We start from the raw sequence: 11183 nt of genomic DNA, 5'->3' as shown, positions 1-11183 counted from the left end.
ATAGCACCTTGGTCATAGAGAAGACATGAATATAACACATGTCTTCTCTATGACCAATCCTTGGATAATTCCTTGAATAGCACCTTGGACACCACATAAACTCCTTGAAACCAATACATGGACTTCAAGAAGTGCCTATGGACAAATCCTACGAATATAACTCAAGGCAACCATTAGTCCATAGAGAATGTCATCAATTACCAAAACCACACATGGGGCACCATGCTCTTTCAAGAATTCCCAACTTGTAAAGAGGCCCAGGACTGCTATTTCTTTTGAAACCATGAAGCACGCCCTGGAGGACAAGGATACCAAGCTGGCGGAGTCATGGAAGAATGCGAATGCCAAGACCAACGCAGTTGAATACTCGTTGAAGCTAGTCGGGAAGTTTAAAGAGGAGAACAAGACCGTTAAAGTTGTTGCTGAGGTGGCAAAAAATGAAATCTCTGAGCTCAAGAATCACTACGCCGAGTGGGAAATAAAGTGCAATATCCAGGTGAGTACCTTTGAGGAGGAGGAGACGCTGAATCACAAGGTCACCGACCTCATCAAGAAGAAGGTAGAACTTGAGCAGTATATTGAAGATTTCGTTGAGGATATGAGCAAGAAGCTCGAAGGTATAGTGTTTAGCCGAGTGAATCTTGCTTACTTTTGAATTTCTGTGAGTGTTGATCCTTGCCTTGTTTCTGTTGACGGAGTTCTGCACCAACGTTGAGCTGGAGACTGAGAGGATCAAGAAGAACCTGGATCCCTCAAGACATCTCCTTAGGGACAGGGCCGCCATGGCCATCCTTTGGCTGGACGACCGTATCGACAATGCCATGGGGTATATCACCTGGTTGAAGTCCGCAACGGTGAATATCGACAAGGAGTTGTTGTCGAACGAGGACCTTCAAAGTGATCTGGAGTCCCTGATGGCCTGACTGAATGCGATTCCCGGTCGAGTGCAGTCCTGGAAGAAGTCTACATCCTGCTGTGGAGCCGACGTGGCGCTTTCACTCGCCTGCGTCCACTGCAAGGATGTGGATGAGGAGAAGCTGAAGTTCCTCAAGGTTGATAGCAAGAAGAAACTCAAGTTCGAGGACTTCATGGAAGCCGCCACTCGGATCGCAGATCGATCTGGACACATTCATCGGCCCAACTAGTCCTCAGCCTAATGCATGATTAAAAAACTCTTAATTTTGAATGAATTTGCCTTGGTATGCAAGTGGTTTTATTTAATTGTTAAACTTTATTGAGCTGGGGCTCATCCGCTTGATGTTTTGCCTTGATCATTCAAACAGATCGTAGTCAGTCAAATGTTATCAATCGGATGTTTGAATCCTTGCTTTATTTGTTGATGTGTTTTTTCAACTTAGGCGAGTTCTAGGTCGCAATTAAGCCCCCAAGTGAAGAGGATGTCCTCACTCGAAGGTTTTTTTAACTTAGGCGAATTCCTGTTTGCAACTAAGCTCCCGAGTGAGGAGGATGCCCTCACTCAGAGAAGTTTTTAACTTAGGCGAATTCTGGTTCATAGCTAAGCCCTCGAGTGAGGAGGATGTCCTCACTCGGAGAAGTTTCTTAACTTAGGAAAATTCTGGTTCGCAGCTAAGCCCCCGATTGAGGAGGATGTCCTCACTCGGAGAAGTTTTTTAACTTAGGTGAATTCTTGTTCACAGCTAAGTTCACCCATTGGGACTGTTTTAGTTTTTGAGTTTTTTAGTCACCGAGTGAACTATAGCATTTAGTCAAATTCTATGATATATAGGAAAGCAAGAATTTTATTCATCAAATGTCACTTGGAAATGTTGGGGAACATAGTAATTTCAAAAAAATTCCTACGCACACGCAAGATCATGGTGATGCATAGCAACGAGAGGGGAGAGTGTTGTCCACGTACCCTCGTAGACCGACAGCGGAAGCGTTATCACAACGCGGTTGATGTAGTCGTACGTCTTCACGATCCGACCGATCAAGTACCGAACGTACGGCACCTCCGAGTTCTACACATGTTCAGCTCGATGACGTCCCTCGAACTCCGATCCAGCCGAGTGTTGAGGGAGAGTTTCGTCAGCACGACGGCGTGATGACGATGATGATGTTCCACCGACGCAGGGCTTCGCCTAAGCTCCGCAACGGTATTATCGAGGTGTAATATGGTGGAGGGGGGCACCGCACACGGCTAAGAGATCTCAAGGATCAATTGTTGTGTCTCTAGGGTGCCCCCTACCCCCGTATATAAAGGAGCAAGGGAGGAGGAGGCCGGCCCTAGGAGGGGGCGCACCAAGTGTGGAGTCCTACTAGGACTACCTAGTCCTAGTAGGATTCCACCTCCCATAAGGAATAGGAAAAGAGGAAGGGAAAAAGAGAAGGAAGGAGGGGGGCGCCCCCCTTCCCTAGTCCAATTCGGACCAGACCAAGGGGAGGGGTGCGGCCACCCTTGAGGCCCTTTTCCTTCTTTCCCGTATGGCCCAATAAGGCCCAATATGTATTCCCGTAATTCTCCGGTACTCCGAAAAATACCCGAATCACTCGGAACCTTTCCGAAGTCCGAATATAGTCGTCCAATATACCGATCTTTACGTCTCGACCATTTCGAGACTCCTCGTCATGTCCCCGATCTCATCCGGGACTCCGAACTCCTTCGGTACATCAACATACATAAACTCATAATAAAACTGTCATCGTAACTTTAAGCGTGCGGACCCTACGGGTTCGAGAACTATGTAGACATGACCGAGACACGTCTCTGGTCAATAACCAATAGCGGGACCTGGATGCCCATATTGGCTCCCACATATTCTACGAAGATCTTTATCGGTCAGACCGCATAACAACATACGTTGTTCCCTTTGTCACCGGTATGTTACTTGCCCGAGATTTGATCGTCGGTATCTCGATACCTAGTTCAATCTCGTTACCGGCAAGTCTATTTACTCGTTCTGTAATACATCATCCCGCAACTAACTCATTAGTCACAATGCTTGCAAGGCTTATAGTGATGTGCATTACCGAGTGGGCCCAGAGATACCTCTCCGACAATCGGAGTGACAAATCCTAATCTCGAAATACGCCAACCCAACAAGTACCTTTGGAGACATCTGTAGAGCACCTTTATAATCACCCATTTACATTGTGACGTTTGGTAGCACACAAAGTGTTCCTCCGTTAAACGGGAGTTGCATAATCTCATAGTCATAGGAACATGTATAAGTCATGAAGAAAGCAATAGCAACATACTAAACGATCGAGTGCTAAGCTAACGGAATGGGTCAAGTCAATCACGTCATTCTCCTAATGAGGTGATCCCGTTAATCAAATGACAACTCATGTCTATGGCTAGGAAACATAACCATCTTTGATTAACGAGCTAGTCAAGTAGAGGCATACTAGTGACACTCTTGTTTGTCTATGTATTCACACATGTATTATGTTTCCGGTTAATACAATTCTAGCATGAATAATAAACATTTATCATGATATAAGGAAATAAATAATGCTTTATTATTGCCTCTAGGGCATATTTCCTTCAATCTCCCACTTGCACTAGAGTCAATAATCTAGTTCACATCGGCATGTGATTTAACACCAATAGTTCACGTCACCATGTGATTAACACCCATAGTTCACATCGTCATGTGACCAACACCCAAAGGGTTTACTAGAGTCAATAATCTAGTTCACATTGCTATGTGATTAACACCCAAAGAGTACTAAGGTGTGATCATGTTTTGCTTGTGAGAGAAGTTTAGTCAACGGGTCTGCCACATTCAGAGCCGTATGTATTTTGCAAATATTCTATGTCTACAATACTCTGCACGGAGCTACTCTAGCTAATTGCTCCCACTTTCAATATGTATCTAGACCGAGACTTAGAGTCATCTAGATTAGTGTCAAAACTTGCATCGACGTAACCTTTTACGATGAACCTTTTGTCACTTCCATAATCGAGAAACATATCCTTATTCCACTAAGGATAATTTTGACCGTTGTCCAGTGATCTACTCCTAGATCACTATTGTACTCCATTGCCAAAATCAGTGTAGGGTATACAATAGATCTGGTACACAGCATGGCATACTTTATAGAACCTATGGCCGAGGCATAGGGAATGACTTTCATTCTCTTTCTATCTTCTGCCGTGGTCGGGCTTTGAGTCTTTACTCAATTTCACACCTTGTAACACAGGCAAGAACTCTTTCTTTGACTGTTCTATTTTGAACTACTTCAAAATCTTGTTAAGGTATGTACTCATTGAAAAAACTTATCAAGCGTCTTGATCTATCTCTATAGATCTTGATGCTCAATATGTAAGCAGCTTCACCGAGGTCTTTCTTTGAAAAACTCCTTTCAAACACTCCTTTATGCTTTGCAGAATAATTCTACATTATTTCCGATCAACAATATGTCATTCATATATACTTATCAGAAATGTTGTAGTGCTCCCACTCACTTTCTTGTAAATACAGGCTTCACCGCAAGTCTGTATAAAACTATATCCTTTGATCAACTTATCAAAGCGTATATTCCAACTCCGAGATGCTTGCACCAGTCCATAGATGGATCGCTGGAGCTTGCATATTTTGTTAGCACTTTTAGGATTGACAAAACCTCCTGGTTGCATCATATACAACTCTTCTTTAATAAATCCATTAAGGAATGCAGTTTTGTTTATCCATTTGCCATATTTCATAAAATGCGGCAATTGTTAACATGATTCGGACAGACTTAAGCATAGATACGAGTGAGAAACTCTCATCGTAGTCAACACCTTGATCTTTGTCAAAAACCTTTTTCCGACAATTCTAGCTTAGTAGATAGTAACACTACTATCAACGTCTGTCTTCCTCTTGAAGATCCATTTAATCTCAATGGCTCTCCGATCATCGGGCAAGTCAACCAAAGTCCATACTTTGTTCTTCATACATGGATCTCATCTCAGATTTCATGGCCTCAAGCCATTTCGCGGAATCTGGGCTCACCATCGCTTCTTCATAGTTCGTAGGTTCGTCATGGTCTAGTAACATAACCTCCAGAACAGGATTACCGTACCACCCTGGTGCGGATCTTACTCTAGTTGACCTACGAGGTTCAGTAATAACTTGATCTGAAGTTCCATGATCATCATCATTAACTTCCTCACTAATTGGTGTAGGAGTCACAGGAACAGATTTCTGTGATGAACTACTTTCCAATAAGGGAGCAGGTACAGTTACCTCATCAAGTTTTACTTTCCTCCCACTCACTTCTTTCGAGAGAAACTCCTTCTCTAGAAAGGATCCATACTAAGCAACGAATGTCTTGCCTTCGGATCTGTGATAGAAGGTGTACCCAACTGTCTCCTTTGGGTATCCTATGAAGACACATTTCTCCGATTTGGGTTTGAGCTTATCAGGATGAAACTTTTCACATAAGCATCGCAACCCCAAACTTTAAGAAACGACAACTTTGGTTTCTTGCCAAACCACAGTTCATAAGGCGTCATCTCAACGGATTTTGATGGTGCCCTATTTAACGTGAATGTAGCTATCTCTAATGCATAACCCCAAAATGATAGTGGTAAATTGGTAAGAGACATCATAGATTGCACTATATCCAATAAAGTACGGTTATGACGTTCGGACACACCATTACACTGTGGTGTTCCAGGTGGCGTGAGTAGTGAAACTATTTCACATTGTTTTAACTGAAGGCCAAACTCGTAACTCAAATATTTTACCTCTGCGATCATATCGTAGAAACTTTTATTTTCTTGTTACAATGATTCTCCACTTCACTCTGAAGTTCTTTGAACTTTTCAAATGTTTCAGACTTGTGTTTCATCAAGTAGATATACCCATATCCGCTCAAATCATCTGTGAAGGTCAGAAAATAATGATACTTGCTACGAGCCTCAATATTCATCGGACCACATACATCTGTATGTATGATTTCCAACAAATCTGTTGCTCTCTCCATAGTTCCGGAGAACGGCGTTTTAGTCATCTTGCCCATGAGGCACGGATCGCAAGCATCAAGTGATTCATAATCAAGTGATTCCAAAATCCCATCAGTATGGAGTTTCTTCATGCGCTTTACACCAATATGACCTAAACGGCAGTGCCACAAATAAGTTGCACTATCATTATTAACTTTGCATCTTTTGGCTTCAATATTATGATTATGTGTATCACTACGATCGAGATCCAACAAACCATTTTCGTTGGTGTGTATGACCATAGAAGGTTTTTTTTATTCATGTAAACAGAACAACAATTGTTCTCTAATCTTAAATGAATAACCGTATTGCAAAAAACATGATCAAATCATATTCATGCTCAACGCAAACACCAAATAACACTTATTTAGTTTCAACACTAATCCCGAAAGTACAGGGAGTGTGCGATGATGATCATATCAATCTTGGAACTACTTCCAACACACATCGTCACCTCGCCTTTTACTAGTCTCTGTTTATTCTGCAACTCCCGTTTCGAGTTACTACTCTTAGCAACTGAACCAGTATCAAATACCGAGGGGTTGCTATAAACACTAGTAAAGTACACATCAATAACATGTATATCAATATACCTTTGTTCACTTTGCCATCCTTCTTATCCACCAAATAGTTGGGGTAGTTCCGCTTCCAGTGACCAGTCCCTTTGCAGTAGAAGCACTTAGTCTCAGGCTTAGGACCAGACTTAGGCTTCTTCACTTGAGCAGCAACTTGCTTGCCGTTCTTCTTGAAGTTCCCCTTCTATCCCTTTGCCCTTTTCTTGAAACTAGTGGTCTTGTTAACCATCAACACTTGATGCTCTTTCTTGATTTCTACCTTCGTCGATTTCAGCATCGCGAAGAGCTCGGGAATTACTTTCGTCATCCCTTACATACTATAGTTCATCACAAAGTTCTACTAACTTGGTGATGGTGACTAGAGAATTCTGTCAATCACTATTTTATCTGGAAGATTAACTCCCACTTGATTCAAGCGATTGTAGTACCCAGACAATCTGAGCACATGCTCACTAGTTGAGCGATTCTCCTCCATCTTTTAGCTATAGAACTTGTCGGAGACTTCATATCTCTCAACTCGGGTATTTGCTTGAAATATTAACTTCAACTCCTGGAACATCTCATATGGTCCATGACGTTCAAAACGTCTTTGAAGTCCCGATTCTAAGCCGTTAAGCATGGTGCACTAAACTATCAAGTAGTCATCATATTGAGCTAGCCAAACATTCATAACGTTTGCATCTGCTCCTGCAATAGGTCTGTCACCTAGCGGTGCATCAAGGACATAATTGTTCTGTGCAGCAATGAGGATAATCCTCAGATCACGGATCCAATCCGCATCTTTGCTACTAACATCTTTCAACATAATTTTTTCTCTAGGAACATATCAAAAATAAACACAGGGAAGCAACAACGCGAGCTATTGATCTACAACATAATTTGCAAAAACACTATCAGGACTAAGTTCATGATAAATTCAATTCAATTAATCATATTACTTAAGAACTCCCACTTAGATAGACATCCCTCTAATCCTCTAAGTGATCACGTGATCCATATCAACTAAACCATGTCCGATCATCACGTGAGATGGAGTAGTTTCAATGGTGAACATCACTATGTTGATCATATCTACTATATGATTCACGCTCGACCTTTCGGTCTCCGTGTTCCGAGGCCATATCTGTTATATGCTAGGCTCGTCAAGTTTAACCTGAGTATTCCGCGTGTGCAACTGTTTTGCACCCGTTGTATTTGAACGTAGAGCCTATCACACCCGATCATCATGTGGTGTCTCAGCACGAAGAACTTTCGCAACGGTGCATACTCAGGGAGAACACTTATACTTTGATAATTTAGTGAAGGATCATCTTATAATGCTACCGCCAAACAAAGCAAGATAAGATGCATAAAGGATTAACATCACATGCAATCAATATAAGTGATATGATATGGCCATCATCATCTTGTGCTTGTGATCTCCATCTCCGAAGCACCGTGCTTGTGATCTCCATCTCCGAAGCACCGTCATGATCACCATCGTCACCGGCGCGACACCTTGATCTCCATTGTAGCATCGTTGTCGTCTCGCCACCTTATTGCTTTTACAACTATCGCTACCGCTTAGGGATAAAGTAAAACTATTACATGGCGATTGCATCTCATACAATAAAGCGACAACCATATGGCTCCTGCCAGTTGCCGATAACTCGGTTACAAAACATGATCATCTCATACAACACATTTTATCACATCATGTCTTGACCATATCACATCACAACATGCCCTGCAAAAACAAGTTAGACGTCCTCTACTTTGTTGTTGCATGTTTTACGTGGCTGCTACGGGCTTAGCAAGAACCGTTCTTACCTACGCATCAAAACCACAACGATAGTTTGTCAAGTTGGTGCTGTTTTAACCTTCGCAAGGACCGGGCATAGCCACACTCGGTTCAACTAAAGTGAGAGAGACAGACACCCGCCGGTCACCTTTAAGCAACGAGTGCTCGCAACGGTGAAACCAGTCTCGCGTAAGCGTACGCGTAATGTCGGTTCGGGCCGCTTCATCTCACAATACCGCTGAACCAAAGTATGACATGCTGGTAATCAGTATGACTTATATCGCCCACAACTCACTTGTGTTCTACTCGTGCATAGCATTAACGCATAAAACCAGGCTCGGATGCCACTGTTGGGGAACGTAGTAATTTCAAAAAAAATCCTACGCACACGCAAGATCATGGTGATGCATAGCAACGAGAGGGGAGTGTGTTGTCCACGTACCCTCGTAGACCGACAGCGGAAGCGTTATCACAACGCGGTTGATGTAGTCGTACGTCTTCACGATCCGACCGATCAAGTACCGAACGTACGGCACCTCCGAGTTCTACACACGTTCAGCTCGATGACGTCCCTCGAACTCCGATCCAGCCGAGTGTTGAGTGAGAGTTTCGTCAGCACGACGGCGTGATGACGATGATGATGTTCCACCGACGCAGGGCTTCGCCTAAGCTCCGCAACGGTATTATCGAGGTGTAATATGGTGGAGGGGGGCACCGCACACGGCTAAGAGATCTCAAGGATCAATTGTTGTGTCTCTGGGGTGCCCCCCTACCCCCGTATATAAAGGAGCAAGGGAGGAGGAGGCCGGCCCTAGGAGGGGGCGCACCAAGTGTGGAGTCCTACTAGGACTCCCTAGTCCTAGTAGGATTCCACCTCCCATAAGGAATAGGAAAAGAGGAAGGGAAAAAGAGAAGGAAGGAGGGGGGCGCCCCCCTTCCCTAGTACAATCCGGACCAGACCAAGGGGAGGGGTGCGGCCACCCTTGAGGCCCTTTTCCTTCTTTCCCGTATGGCCCAATAAGGCCCAATACGTATTCCCGTAACTCTCCGGTACTCCGAAAAATACCCGAATCACTCGGAACCTTTCCGAAGTCCGAATATAGTTGTCCAATATATAGATCTTTACGTCTCGACCATTTCGAGACTCCTCGTCATGTCCCCGATCTCATCCGGGACTCCGAACTCCTTCGGTACATCAACATACATAAACTCATAATAAAATTGTCATCGTAACTTTAAGCGTGCGGACCCTACGGGTTCGAGAACTATGTAGACATGACCGAGACACGTCTCTGGTCAATAACCAATAGCGGGACCTGGATGCCCATATTGGCTCCCACATATTCTATGAAGATCTTTATCGGTCAGACCGCATAACAACATACGTTGTTCCCTTTGTCACCGGTATGTTACTTGCCCGAGATTTGATCGTCGGTATCTCGATACCTAGTTCAATCTCGTTACCGGCAAGTCTCTTTACTCGTTCTGTAATACATCATCCCGCAACTAACTCATTAGTCACAATGCTTGCAAGGCTTATAGTGATGTGCATTACCGAGTGGGCCCAGAGATACCTCTCCGACAATCGGAGTGACAAATCCTAATCTCGAAATACGCCAACCCAACAAGTACCTTTGGAGACACCTGTAGAGCACCTTTATAATCACCCATTTACGTTGTGACGTTTGGTAGCACACAAAGTGTTCCTCCGGTAAACGGGAGTTGCATAATCTCATAGTCATAGGAACATGTATAAGTCATGAAGAAAGCAATAGCAACATACTAAACGATCGAGTGCTAAGCTAACGGAATGGGTCAAGTCAATCACGTCATTCTCCTAATGAGGTGATCCCGTTAATCAAATGACAACTCATGTCTATGGCTAGGAAACATAACCATCTTTGATTAACGAGCTAGTCAAGTAGAGGCATACTAGTGACACTCTTGTTTGTCTATGTATTCACACATGTATTATGTTTCCGGTTAATACATTCTAGCATGAATAATAAACATTTATCATGATATAAGGAAATAAATAATACTTTATTATTGCCTCTAGGGCATATTTCCTTCAGGAAAACTATTTTACAATAAAAAATTATTCTAAGTGAAGAATTTGTGGAGCAGGTCCGCATTCCAAGCTCGTGGCTCTTCTATGTCCTTGCTGAAGTGGTAGAGCCGATAGGCTCCATTATTCAGAACCTTCGCAATCGCAAAGGGTCCTTCCCACGGAGGGGTCAGCTTGTGTGGCTTCTGTTGGTCCAGTAGGAGGACTAGGTTGCCTTCCTGAAAGGCACGCGCCTCTAACCTGCCTATCATGATAAAGGCGTAGATCTTGCTAGTAGGCAGTTGGCCTGATGAGTGCCAGCTCACACTCTTCCTCAAGGAGGTCGAGGCCATCTTGATGTGCTTCTTCAGCTTCTGCCTCCGAATAAAGCTCCACTCGGGGAGAGTTGTGAAGCAAATCATTCGGCACGACAACTTCTGCGTCGCACACCATGAAAAAAGGGTCGCGATTCGTGGATCGATTCGGGGTTGTCCACAGGCCCCAGAGGACCGACGGCAACTCGGTGACCCAAGCTCCTATATCATGCTCTAGGTCGCGCATGAGGCGCGGCTTCAGCCCTTGGGGTATCATCCCATTCGCCCGCTCTTCCTGACCATTCGACTGCGGGTGAGCCACGGAGGCGTAATCGACCCAAGTGCCTTGTGTGTAGCGGAATTCACGGAATTCATCCGAGTTGAAGTTCGACTCGTTGTCGATGATGATGTTATGGGGGACTCCAAATCTGAAGATTATCTCTTTGATGAATTTGATCATTGTGGCCGAGTCCAGCTTCTTGATGGGCTTCACTTCAATCCACTTGGTGAA

This window comes from Triticum aestivum, chromosome 1D, assembly GCF_018294505.1.
Source record: "Triticum aestivum cultivar Chinese Spring chromosome 1D, IWGSC CS RefSeq v2.1, whole genome shotgun sequence".
Taxonomy (NCBI): Eukaryota; Viridiplantae; Streptophyta; class Magnoliopsida; order Poales; family Poaceae; genus Triticum; species Triticum aestivum.
The sequence above is the reverse complement of the archived record's forward strand: the minus strand, read 5'-3'. Positions refer to the sequence as shown.